This window comes from Manacus candei, unplaced genomic scaffold (assembly GCF_025592945.1).
Source record: "Manacus candei isolate 608988 ecotype Guabito, Panama unplaced genomic scaffold, ASM2559294v1 h1tg000049l, whole genome shotgun sequence".
NCBI lineage: Eukaryota > Metazoa > Chordata > Aves > Passeriformes > Pipridae > Manacus > Manacus candei.
The window spans coordinates 27,059,648-27,074,138 of NW_026138097.1; positions in this window are offsets into that span (position 1 = coordinate 27,059,648).

The following is a 14,491-nucleotide window of genomic DNA, read 5'->3' on the forward strand; positions in this document are numbered from 1 at the left end:
CTGTTACAGCTTACATCCACTGTTTCTCATTCTCCCATAAAATGCCACTGGGAAGTGCGTGGCTCTGTCTTCTTGATAACCCCTTGTAGGGGGTCTTGGCAGGCTGCCCTGAAGCAGCCTTCTCCAAGGCCAACCAAAACCTCAACCCTCAGTCTCCCCTCACAGGGCAAGTGCTTCTACTGAATTTTTTCCAGCTGCTTCATGTCTTTCCTGTACTGGGTTGCCCAGATAGCCCACGGCACTGGAAAGCACCAAAGGATGTAAGAACTTGGTGGTGAAGACAAAGAAGGCATTAGGGACATTGGCCTTCTCTGTGTCCACTGGCACAAAAGCACTCACCACACTAAGTAGTGAGCACACAGCTCCTTGTTTGGCCTTTTACTGCTCATGCAGAGGCTGAAGCTGTTTGTCTTGCCCTTGATGTCCCTTCCAGTTCCAGCTGATATTTGGCTTTCCTAACCCCAACCCTGCAAGTCTGGGCGATATTTCTAATGTCCTCCTTTCAGAATGATCACAGAATATTCTGAGTTAGAAGGGACCCAAAATGATCATTGAGTCCAACTCTTAAGTGAATGGCCCATACAGTCACCAAACCCATGACCTTTGTGTTATTAGCACCATGCTCTAACCAACTGAGCTAATCTCAGGGTCTTCTGCCTCCTCTATGTGGTCATTTTCCAGAGGAGGTCTGTCACGAGTTCTTGGCTTAGCTGAGCTGGGCTGCTGATACACCTGGTTGTTTTCCAAGGTATCAGCAGTTCCCCTCATCTCCTTCACCCTTCAGAGCTACTCTTGTGTGATCTCAGCTGCCCACTTCCTGCACAGGCTTCCAGCTGCTCACCTGGTTGCCCCATGTCTGGGCTCTGCAAGACTCCTCCCTCCCTCCTTCTCTCCCTCCCCTTTAGGATCTTCATTTCCTGGGCCATGGCTGCCATGGGTCACCACCTCCCTTGGTGGTGCCTCCTTGGAAGGGATAGCGGATCCATCAGTGTGACTCCATGGGATGGCCCAATCAGGCCTTGTATCAAGTTGTCCTTGACACCCTCCAGAAACATCCTCCTGCATGTGTCCTGACATCCTGACATGCTGCCCTTCCAGCAGGTGACAGGGAGGTTCACAGCCCCAAGCAGCAACAGGCTCTGCCCTCCCTGAACTCCCCTGAGGTATTTCAGTAAGTCCCCTCCCTCACCCTGACCTCATGGTCAGTAATGTGGTCCATCCCATGCTGCTGCCCTTACCTCATGTCAGACCTGCATTTCAGTCGCCATCCTGTTTGAATATTAAAACCACAAGTCAGAGAGAATCAAGATGTAGCACAAGCTGAAGGCTTGCATCACCACCCCTGGAAAGTCAGTTTTTTTCCATTTCCCTTGCATTAGTCCCCATTGACAGTAAGACAACAGACCACAGGCAGCGTAAGGGCAACTTTTGACTTTCTGTTTTGGGACACAGTAGAAATAGCAAGAATTGTACATGGAACAGGCCATGCCTTCATATCACCTTGAAAGCAAGGAGGAATCCAATTCTGCTCATTCAGTGAAGTATGTTGGTTGCTTAAACTAAAGATCACTACCTCAAAACTCTAAGTGCTGAAACACAGTTTTTCCAAGACTCTCCAGGAAAAACAATGTCCAATCACTACTGTACATATAAGGTTCAAAAATGTTTAAAGTAAAAAACAAAAACAAACCAAACAACCCATACCTTATAACAAATAGATTTACCTTATAACATACAACATACCTTATAACAAATAACCTTATAACAAATAGATTAATAGTAGAAGTATACAGTTTGGGGAGACAAACTCAGCAGAGGTCCCTGGACTAGACACATTCAACAATTCTTTTGAATATCAATAAGAAAACCAATAGAAACAAAAAAAGTCTGCTTCATAAACAGTTTTTTGACAACAGAAGGCTAATATGATGGGAGCTCTGCAGAACAGCTCCCTGGGTTCTCATTTCTTTCTTTTGGAATTATATTTAAAATTCAACTTATTCTTAAAACAAATAATGTAATATTAAATAAAACTTTTCACATATTCTCATCTTGAAACTAGGCATCATCGGCATTATCCTGGTCTGGTGTGTAAATCAAATTCAGCAATTCAAAAAGCACTGTGAAGAAACAAGAAGCATGTTTATTGAACTCTGCCAGTCTGATAACACTCCAGACCAAGCCACAGCAGTTTGACAGGGATTTTTTTAGTCCCTTCATAAGGTATCACGGAACCATCATGACTGCAAAGTAAACTGTTGTTAGCTCCTCAGGAATTGCGTTGCAACTTGGACTCTCCACTGCAAGAAGTCACCAGAGGAGCAAGAGTTATGGTGAAAGAATGGGGCTTGGACAATGATGGCATGGTGACCCAGAGAACTTCCTTCAGCATCCACTGCTCCTTCCCAGCCCGAAACTTCACTTTGTCTTACAGATGACGCTGGAAAAGATCAGCCAAACTTCTGAAAGCAAAAACTATGTTGAATAATTAATCCAAGAGTCCTATTTTCTAGGCCTGACCCCTAGTTCTTGAGGAAAGAGTATTTCTGCCTTCCCTTGTTTTTAACTTTTGCCCTGCCAGTATTGAAAAAAAATTTCAAATGAATTAATTTGAGTTAATTAATGTCTCCTATTTGAAAAAAAATGAGGGGAAAAATACAACCCAAACCAGGAAACTGTTTTTCTAAGGGAGCATATCAAAGCAACCACATATACCTCATCCAAATCATGCTAGAATTCAAAATGTTGAGCTGGAGCAGCTAAGTCTTTGAAGAGGGCAAAACTGAACTGCACTGTAGGAGACAAACTGAATGTAAATGATGTTTCCCCTTGCCATGCCCATGAAGTGAGGCTTCACCTGGCAGCACGGACTCTCAGCACAGCTGCCTGGGAACCAACTTAGTCTGTTGAAGCCTTGGAAGCCTCAGCAGGCACTGTCATTGCTGGGCGTGACTTTGGCTCTACTCTCTGCTGCAGGCAGGGGCCTCTGGTAATTCCCTGCTGGCATGCCTGCAGCAGGTCTCAGCCCCTCTTCACCTTTCTGCTCCATTTCACACATCCCGGTCAGCTGAGCTGCCCCTGAGGAAGGTGTGTTCCTTCCTTCCCCTAGGGTCAGCTCAGCCAGAGAGCTGTGGTCAGGGCTTGACAAACAGGCAGCCATCCTCCCTCCTGCCCACCACAACCCATACACTGCACAGTAACCTGAATAAGAAAAACAGTTTTAACATAGGGCAAAAATGTATGAACTCCTCTGTGTAGATGCACAGACACACTTAGATTTGTTTTTTCTAATGCAACCAGTCAAAATTAATAGTAGCAAGAGTCTGGGGCAGAAATTCAGTATAAGCTGCATTTCTCCTATCCAGGAGCATCCCTGAATAAAACTCTTTCGTGTCTCTTACAAAGAAAGCAATTAAATCTAGAAAAGGTACAAATAATTTTAATATAATATGTTTTGTGCAATAAGTCCCTGATCTACTGATCTAACAAGACAAGGAAATCTATCATCCGGGCACAGACTGGCTGCATCTGGGTAGTGTTACTTGTTAGACTTTGCTGTCTCCTGTCCCAGGCAGAATCAGCTTCTATTCATGAACTTTAGAATGAGAATTTACACTTTGAAACGGAAAGTCTTCTGTACATGGGCTGATATTAGCAATACATTTCAAGCTACATTCAGCACACACTGGGGTGGGACATTCATTCCCACTAAACACATCTGGGCTATCATTCACTCCCAGACATCCACATATCACTTTGCTGCTAATGACAACTTGGCATTTGTCCATGAAACAAGAGTTTCTGAGAGGCCTGTTCAACATTTACCCTCACATCAAATGTTTATCACCTTCGTAAGATATTAATTTGGGTGTTACATATTTAATAAAACCCCCATTTACTCCAGTGGAGAAAGTGGGCTTCATTTTGTTTATCAATTAAAACACTTTTTAAACAAGCAAACACAGTCTCTGCAAGTAACGGCCCCTAATGACCCATCCACCACTTCCAGTCATTCATAAAGATTAATTAGTTTTCCTGTGCTTTTCCCAAATTCTCATGCTTTCTGTGGCAGTTTCTAACCCATCGCTCAAGCAAAGCCCCAGACACCCCATGCTTCACTTATTGAAAGGTGTACTCTTAGCATGGTAGGACAACCCTAAACTCACTGTTTAGCACTCAGCTCTTGTGCTGTCACCCTGCCAGTGGAAGTGGTAGGGGTCAGACAGTCTCTTCCTAAGCACCCTCTAGATGGGCTAAATGCTGTAGTTAGGGAACTGCATGTCAGCATTGTCCCATTTCCTCAGCTGACATGGACTCTACTCATGCCACAGCAACCTCAAGAGCTGAGACACATTGTGCCCTACAAACACCATCAGAGGCCAACAGCTGTCACCTCATAAGCACTGAAAACATGACCACCTGCTGCACAGTTCAGCTGAACAGGTTTTGTTCTTTTTCTACATCTCTCCATTCTGCCTTTCCCTTCTTATCAGCACACCTTGTTCATCTTGGAAAAATGTAGTGGCCCCACCAGAAGGAAAAAGGAAAGTTACTTGTAACAGATTTCTTGGAGACAGAAGTTGTACCCTCCCCTGCCCAGAACCATTGTTATGCGCTGCCCTTCAGCAGCAGCAGTGAGCTGTGATGGCTGCAGTGCTGCATCCTTTCACTGCTGCACTCCGGGGATTCAAAAACAGCTTGTGAGGATGATGTTCACCAGGAGAGGGACTGCATGGAAAGCCCAGTCCTCAGGGTGTTGCTGGATCTGATGGGATCACTGCCACCAGCCAGAGACAGGCTTGCTCTGCAAAGAAGGACATACTGAGCTCCCAGGCAATGGACAGACTGCTTTCTTACCACACTAGTGACTTCAAGCCTAAGGATACCCAAATATTCCCTCACTCTCTCCATGCACAGGCCAGTAAGTTGACAGTTTGAATCAACCAGCTGAAGAAATTACAGATAAGGCTCAAAGTCTCTTCAGTTGAGCTGAGAAGTAGCCAAGTTAGCACAAAAAAACCAGTTATTAATGGAAAGGGACAATGGCAAACAGGAAACTAGGTTTTCACCCTGGTTCTAGTGAGGACTTTTTATTCACTTTGCTCCTCTGTGCCAGATGTACTACCCTTTATGTAGTTAGAGTTTAGATTCTTAGATCTTTTTATTTTAATATACAGCTTCCTCTCTCTGCATACATAGCATATCACAAGGAGCATTCAATCAGGGCCTTTTAAAGCCTACCTGAAAGTAACATAACGTAATGTTATATAGCAGCATCCTCACTTAAAATTTCTGGGATAATACTAAACTTGTACCAAACACTAATCCAGAAATTTATGCTGGCTTGAACACAGTTAATTTGATAAATAAAGATACAGTGTAGAAAAACATAACCAGATTCAGTAGTACAGATTTTATAGTAACACAAGGTGTATTGAAATTCTGGTTCTAATGCACACATTCAAATGTAATAATTTTGATCAAGAAGGAAATTTAAAAAGAAAATATAAAGCCAGTGATCAAGACTTTGAGGATGGATTTGGTAAGGACAAGACCCTAAACATTTTTATAGAGCCTTCCTTTATAAAAGAAAGGCATGTTTCTGAAAAAAGGATTTTACAAAGATACTTTAGACCCTCTATCATTTTAGCTTTTGCCAGCTTGGGCCTCTCTGCTTACATGAAGTCTCTTTCAAGCTGAGCTGTCATTTGCTCTTTCTGATTTTTGTTTTTTCCTTTTGCCCCATGCAAATCAAATTCTCAAGTGATTTCACAATGACGAAACAGTTCTACTCAGCCAAAGTGGAAGACAGCCAAAATACTCAGATAAAGAGATTTTCAGATGAGCTGAGGGAAATTCATTATGCTGAAGGTACATCATTATTTTCAGTAGCATTTGGTAAAGTGGAACAGGCAGCAGGTGATTATTAATCATAGAAACATCAGCACTTTGACTCCTCTATGCAACCTTTCACGTTTGCTCTGGGCTATTAGTCTCGGACTTACATTGTACCTACTATCTCAGCATCAGCAGTGATGGAGAAGTTTCCTCTGCAAAATTAAAGCCGGAGATGCTGCTGTTATACAAAAGCAAGTAATAATGCTATTTTAACCCAGAACACAGAGCAGAAGCATGCTATGATTACATTTTTTTTCCACTTGTATAAAAAAAAAATCATAGAATAGCTAGGGTTGGAAGTGACCTTAAAGATCATCTAGTTCCAACACTCCTGCCATGGACAGGGACAACTTTCACTAGCTTGCTCAGAGACCCATCCAACCTGGCCTTGAACACTGCCAGGGATGGGGCATCCACAGCTTTTCTGGGCAATCCATTCACACTTATGGTCTAATCTTTCCTTGATTGCATCTGCGAGTTAGATAAATCTGCCTCGATGGTATCTGGAAAAGGGGATGACTATATCTATTTGTGAGCAGTCATTTGTCCTATTCTGCACTATAAAGTCTACAGATTAACTGCAGTGAATTGCATACTGCTGTTTAAAGGATAAATTCAAGCAGAAGAGAGAAATACTACAAAGGAGAAGTTTGATTTTTCTAGAGAGCATTCATTAAATCACAGTATATTTAAGTGCAAGTTTTATTTAAAGAGGACCAAGAAATACAGAAATCCACCTGTAGGAACCTGAGCTCAGAGCCAGACTCTGACCATGAAAAAAGAAGAGCAGAAGCATCTCATGAAAGTCTCCCTATGTGTGCACTCCAGATCCACCAGTAATTGCTGGCCATCATTTCTGAAGGAAGACAGAAGATTAAAAAACCTGAATGGTGGCATGTACCAAAAAGGAAAAAAGTTACTTTCAATAGTGACAACCAGAGCTTAACTCCTGCTTAATTAACCCAGAAAAGGCTCCCATGTGCCTTACTTAGTAAAAACCATGTCAGTCATCTCTCTCTAATCTGAGAAAGCATCTGTTGTCCCTGTTGAAATGAGCTTGGGTCTTAACAAGTTTTACCAAGCAACAACTGTGAAACTTGAACCACCTGTATACCAGCTACTTTGGGACAGTGAAATACTTGTGCTACATCAACTATATTATGCTTTTTAGGCTGTTTCAACCTATATATATTTAATCTCTAGAAGTTGGAATTATTACACCTAGACTGTAACTGCTTTTCTGGTATCGAAAATCTATTCTTCTTTCATGTATATGGGTCAGAGACCACTTTGTCCAACAGAGCTCACATTTCAGGAGAGGAAGAGACAAACTAGTAGACAGCAACAGATGATAATGTGCTAAGTGATGCGCTGCAGCCTTCCTTCCCTGCCCCCATAAACCAAGTGTTTCAAAGAGACATCTGAGCTCTAGGTAGTGTAGATAGGAGGTTTGCTACAGATGACAGGAAAATGGGTAATTTGCCACAAAGGAGCTCCCTTCATTGATGTTATTTCTGAATCCAAGCTCAGGCTTTGCAGTCTGCAAGCAGATTGAGTTACCTGATGACTAAAAGGTTCCTTATGAAATCTGGACTGGGCTCCCAGTGCCTATGCCCACATCTGTTTATCCCTGAAATCTGAAAAAGAATCTAACCTTGATAATTACACATTCTACAGTCATTTTGCCTGAAAAGAAGAATTCTATCATTACTGGCAGTGACAAAAACCATGGACAAGCAGCACCAGGTGAGGTGGTCTATAAAGTAAAAGAAAGTATTATGTGCCAAGCTTCTGCATAATACAGGGACTGGAACCTAATGTAGATTTAGACTTTCTCAAATCACAGCAGGATCATCTCAGGTAAGACACAGAATTCATTTCCCGTCACCAAGAAAAGGAAAGGGTAAGTTTTGGATTTTTTCAAATGATGCTTCTGGATGGCAGCAGTGTCTGCTCTCTCCATTGTGAGAGCAATGATAAATAGTGATGCAAAGACCTGTAAGAAAAACTGCTCCCCTTTCCCCTGTGTCCCCAATTCCTCTTGCATTTCAGAAGTAGGCAAAGTGATACCCAATTTGTCTGATAGGTGTTTTCTCCTCTAGAACCAGATGTAATTGAATATTGGATGCCTAAGCAAGCCCACTATCTAAATTGCATACAATTCATTCTTTAAAAATAAGAAAATTTATTCAATTCTACTTTTGTGCAATGGCCTCTTTAAGTTAGGTTAATTAAGCCAGTACCATTAGTTGCAAGGGGATGAGATATTTTGTGTTCTGAATAAGCAAGGCTGGAAGATTTGGACCTTATATCTTGAGATGATCAGATAGAGCTGTAAAATCACAAAGGCATTTAGTGCTTGTCTGCTGTGACTGAGCTTAGCTTGACAGCTGGCCAGCCTAATGGTAAATGTGCTAATCATGATAAAAGCAGGGCAATTAATCAGAGCATGGCAAGGACATGCTGTTAACAGTGCTGAAAGCAACCAAAGGAAACCCTCCCACATTACAATACATACTTTTCTTCCCTAGAGAGCTTTCGGGATACCTATTATGGAAATGTTTACTTCGGTAACACTGGGGGGAAATGGTGCAGTGACGCTGCTAATGGTTATAGCCTTGACGTTTTACAGGGGAAGCAAGCAGTTACCTACACTGAGGGACAGTGGTAAAAGGATTTCCTACCTTTTCTGTGATGGGTCTAATAAGAAACCTTAAACCAGAAAAGAATACACAGTATAATTCATAAACTGACCTGCTGTAGCAAGGAAAGGCCTTTTCCTATTAAAACTCAGAGTGAACTGCATTGTAGTTAATAATTAGGAGACATCTTTTGGTCAGCTGAAATAATACATGGAGTTAAAAGGATTGCTGTTAAGGCACAAGAGATTCCTATTAATACTTCAGGTAAAAAGCTACAACTTTTATGCATCAGCCATGGCTACTTACCAGGTTTTTACATTTATTTTTGGTAGAAATACATTATCTACTTGAAGGAATAAAAATCCTCTTGGAAGAACGGCCTGGGAAACCTCATTTCAGTATCCATCTCTTGAGTAAGTCACCAATGCACTCAGAGAAGTATCTGGATGGAAATGCAAGACACGCTGCAGCCCTTTACACACCCCCAAAAGCAAACACTGGCTTGGTCCCTCTGTGTACATGTGGAACCCTGCTCCTTGACTGACCAGTGGCTGGCAGGAGGCCATGTGCAGCATCAGCAGATCAGCCAGCAACTAGCTGAATGACGAAGAAGAGCAGCACAGCCTCCTAGAAAAGGGACAGGGAGTCTGTCTGGGCTTTTAAGGGCTTGCTCTACTCAGCTGGCACAGCACCAGCTAGGAGAATATGGTTTGAAAACTGAATATCCTGTGTGTAATCAGTTGTGCTAGCTCTGGATTTTGCTGCCTGTGGCTATAAGGACACTGACTTCATAGGCTTGGTTTTTTGGTTTTTTTTTAATAAAAAGTTATGCCCACTGAGACAGCAAATTACAGCACTGTTTCATGTTTCACCCAGAGTCACTGGACCTTGGGCTCATGCTAAACCATTTACCAAGTTATAGGAGGACTCCTATGTAAAGAGATCACTGGATTCATAGCCTCTAAAGCCCAAAGGAATCATTTTTACAAACTAAAAGTGGGGATTCCGTGAAGCCTAGACTGCAAAATGCAGGTCCTTGTGTGGGGGCCTTGAACAAAACATCCTCTTATCAAGGAGCTGAGCTCAGATCTTTGACAGAATAAAAAAAAGCCCATTAAGACCATCCAACATGGTAATGGATGGGTCCCTTCACTAGCTGATGAGAGAAATAACAGAAAACAGCTATGGAGTGGAGGTTTCTGTCCCTAGAAATAAAACACCATTGTTTTCATAATGGCAGAAGATACTCCAGCTATCAGTGAGCTACATTTCTCCTCTGCTGAACAGCGGGATTGCACTTGGCCATATGTTAACTCAGAAGATGACAACTCTCAGAAAAATTGCATAAGGTAGTAAAAAAAAAGTAACGGGGAACTGCCTGTTGGATTGTTATGAAGAATTGCTGTGAGAAAATGTTCACCCTGCTAGGCATTTCCAGGAGCATCAACATACAGCTGCTTTCCCACTGTAAAACTATCTAGGAATGCCAGCTGCCACTGCCGCTGAGTGACATTGGACAGATTCAGCCATGGTAGGGGTCATGTACAGAAGACATGTTCCTTCTGACAGGTACAATACCAAATGCCCATGTTTTGCATGTATGGCAACAGCAAACAAACAAACAAAAAAAGAGTAGGAATGCAGATAGAAGGGGAGAACAAGAACAGGAGCATTCCTAGTTTGCTCTTTCTTACACATGAAATGCTGAGATAACCTGTACAGGTACTGGTTTGAGGCAAGCCCTAAAGATGTAGTAACTCAACATCAGAGAAAGGAAAATCCTTCCCCACCAGCATCACCGCTGTGGCAGTGCCTGGCTTGCTTAGCTCACTACTGGAACATGAATTCAGAGTCAATTTTTCTATGTGGGTTTTGTAGGCAATGTGTTTTAGCCCAACAGTAAGTCACAGTGCATTCGGAGAAAGAAATAAAACTGAGGGTTTTCCTCTTCTTTTTCACAAGAAGGTGAGATACAGGAATGGATGCGGGTCCTTTCCCGCAGATGGAGCCCTTGCCCCAGTGAGCAGCAGTGCCTTGGTTGAGCCCAGGCCCAAGTAAGTCTGGGCTGTGGCAGAGACAAGTTTCAGCTGCTCCTTCTCTCGGTTTTACCAGACTGGGATTTTATTTTCACTTTGGGACATTTGTATTAAATGAGTTGGTTTTATGAGCTAGTTCCAGGAGAAGCCAGGATGGTGGGCAATTGTAGAGAGGGACTAGGAGCTCAGTGCTAGCCTAACAGGGGGTCAAGATCACAAGGGAAACTGAAAAGATATCAGAAGTATGAAGGCACAGTTGTCAAGTAACCATGGCTGTTTGTTGGGTTTTGTTTTGCCATGAAAAGATCCCATTCTGCAGGAACCTGTAAAATCTGACAGCGGCTTGATCCCCTTTCCTATAGTTGCCTGTGATTTGCCCCTGACCTTTCTGCAAGATTCATTTATGGATCACTCTGTGCTTGCCCAGGTGAGGGATGTGTGTGTGTGTGTGTGTGTGTGTGTGTGTGTGTGTGTGTGTGTGTGTATGCCATTCATGAAAGAGGAGCACTGAGTGGTTGAGCACAGCAAGCCATGTCTCCTGGAAAGAGCCAACACAAATCTGCTAATGCCATTTTCCCTAAAACACTGCAGATTTCAAATTTTGTTTTATCCTGAATTAGGAGAAAACAATTTTTAAAAGTGTTTGCAGAGTAGAGCTATACATCCAAATGAATCATACTAAACCCAGTAATGTGATACATGTTGATGAACTCCAAATGTTTTATTTGGAAGCTGCTGTCATTTCATTGAATTGTTTTTAAGTGGTTTTGTTCGAACAGTGAATGGAGACGTTTTTGAAGGGAAGCTGGTCAGGCTGGTCAGAGAAAGGTCAGACTTGGAAGGAAAGGAACATAACACAGGTTTTATCCAAGCCAAAATGGAAAGTCCAGCATTTAAAAAAAGTTTTAAAATAATTTTGAAAATATTTTAGTTTTGTGTCAGTGAAACTGATCCCATTTCACAGTTCATGGGGAATTAAATAGTTTCATCCGAAAAAAAACTTTTTCAAAAACAAATCCAGCAATATTTTTGATCCTGAAGCACCACATTTCTTGGCTGCCAGTGCAGCAGAGAACTAGATTATAGTACTGAGACATATGTTATCAATAATAGTGGGCCAAGAAGTAACTACATGTCTCAGTATAAGAGAGTCATCAGTATTCTGAATCTGGTCAGGCTATGAGGAAACAGAAGAGCATTCCAGGAAAATCAAGAGCCATTACATTAACTAATGTCAATACTTAGAAAACGTGATGAAGGTAAATGCATGTAATGAATGTGCTGCTTTCACACTGGGTGAGCAATGAAGTTCAAGCCCCTCCAACTGTAAAACTTTGTGTGCTACTACAAAAATATTTAGTTATTTACAATACAGAACCACAATCTCAGTCGGTTAGAGCATGGTGTTAATAACACCAAGGTTGCGGGTTCAATAATGGGCCATACCCTTAAGAGTTGGACTCAATGATCCTTGTGGGTCCCTTCCAACTCTGTGCAATCTGTGAAATCATTTGGAACTGAACCTCCCAAGTTCTCACCCAAACATTGTCTTGAATCAATCTGACAAAATCCATGTACTCCTTTCCTTCAAAACCTGACAAATTCAAACGAACCATTGTATGCCATCTGCAGCAGAGAAAAGGTTGTTCAGACTGCAAGGATCTGCTCAAGGACCACTGCCTCCAGACAGCAGGTCTTTGGAAGAATTCTCCTTTGCACTCAGAGGTGCTGTCTTTCTCAGCAAGACACAGGCAGCAGAAGGTCCACAGACCAAGATAAAAGAAATATAAACAGTAGAATCTAATTTTCAAAATTGTCATGAACACTTAGGAGCCATGCAACCAGAAGACTTCTTGTATCTATTATATTTGCTATTTGACACTTGTAAAATTTGGTATTTTAAATATAAAGTATCTTTTCATTGATACTTTTTGTATCAATGCGAATAATTATTATATCAAAATAATTGATATAATTTTTCCTACTGATTTAAACTTCCCAACATGAGAATGGACTGTCATAGGAACTATAGCTTTTAATCTAACACTGTTGTGACAACATGTGGCTTTATTTAGGGTAATATCTACTATTTAAGTGAAATATAAATTTGACCACTTTGTTCATTAAGAGAATTTAATCTTATTAGAAAAGATGAAGAAGGAGAGATGTGAAATTTTCTCTTCAGAATAAGCCCATTAGCACCTTTTTCTTACAAAATAAACCAGGATAATCCTTCTTCATATTATAAGGACAGAAAAGGCATCCCTACCTTTTATTTTAATAGGCAGTGTTGCTTAGCAATGAGAACTGGTCTTGCCTTCAACGACTATCCTAAACACCTTAATTCAGCACGAACATTTATCATTTTCACATAAATCGTTCAGCTTGGTTAATGATCCAGGATGACTCTTCTGCAGTAAAACATTCATGCACAAAAGTAAATTAATTTTATGTTGTCATCAGCTGCCAGATTTTTCCACACAAACCAGCCTTTACTTGCAAAGGATATATCAACTGTTTTAGCTACCAGAAAAAAAAATCAAAACATTTGGAGAATAAATTTCAGCATTTAATAGTCTGAAATAATGGAAAGCAAGGCCATAGCTCCTCTTTTATACATGCAGTTAATGCTTTATAGTGAAATTTTCCTAGTTCAGCCTTTTGAGGGAAAAGTTGAAAAAAAATGAGGGATTTCTGAGAGACCTTCAGGGCGTCTGCTAGGTGGAGAGAAAATATTCTGATTTTAAATCATAACAAAGCAGGTAGGGTGTAAAAGCTACCACGGAAGTAGGGAAGATGAGGTGGGAAAAAAACCAACAAAGCAAAAATACCTTGGGAACAAACAACAAACAGAACAAAGAGACTATCTAATAAATTATTTTGTGCTGAAAAACAGGCAGCAGTGTAAATTGCCATTACCATATAGAATATAATGCAGAAAAAGAAACCCAGGACAACACCTGCAACACCTTAAAGTGTCTGGGTATGCTGCAAATAAATGTTATGCAGCCACTGGCCACAAAGGTCCCTCAGCATTGGAGCCTGTGCTGTGGCCCCTACTCAAGAACTCAGCTGGGCTTCAGGTCTTCATCTTTCTCTCCCTCAGATTGTCACTCACATCTGGGGTGTGCAGAAGAAGAAAGGGAGGAAGAAGGGGACACAAAGACTAGGCTCTGGGACAAGCCCTGCAGGTCTTGCTTGATACCCCCTTCCTTGCAGCACCCTTGGCAAAGCATACTGAGCTATGCACCATCCCCTGCATAGGGCTGAGGAGGAGCCCAAATGTAACTGCAAAGTGCAACTGGTTCCTGTGACTCTGGGGCCCAAAATGAGGTACTGTTTCTTTGGCAGCTAAATGGTAGGACCAAAAGCTGAGCAGGATTGTATCCCTAGAACTATTTTACGTGTTAGGATGTTCTCAGTGATTCCTAGACTGTGACGCTACATCCCTGCTCCTTCAGCTGGGGATAGAGCCAGTGCTGCAGTTTGAGATGATTCTTCCTTCAAATCTCAGAGACCCTCAGCAGATTCTAGGCAGTAAGAGCTAGCAGATCTTTTCTAGCTAGCAGATTTTTTCTTTCTTTTTTTTTTTTTAAACATCAGAAACATTTCAGTTTTGAAAAGGAAGCCCAAACTGTCCTTTCTTCAAGAATAAATATTTGCACAAAAATTGCCACAACCAGCCTTACAAAATGATCATATCCTCACATGACAGTCATTTCTATATTTGCCTGCATAGTCAATCATTTGAGGTTTATTTTTTGTGTGTTTGTGGCCCAGTGAACAGCCTGTCTGACCTTAACCACAAACATTCTCCCAGTAAGTTTCAGAAGCATGTTTGCCAAAGTAAGGACAACCAAAGGCATTTGAGATGCCTGATGGCATCTTCCTGGCCTCCCTCTGCCAATGCAAAAG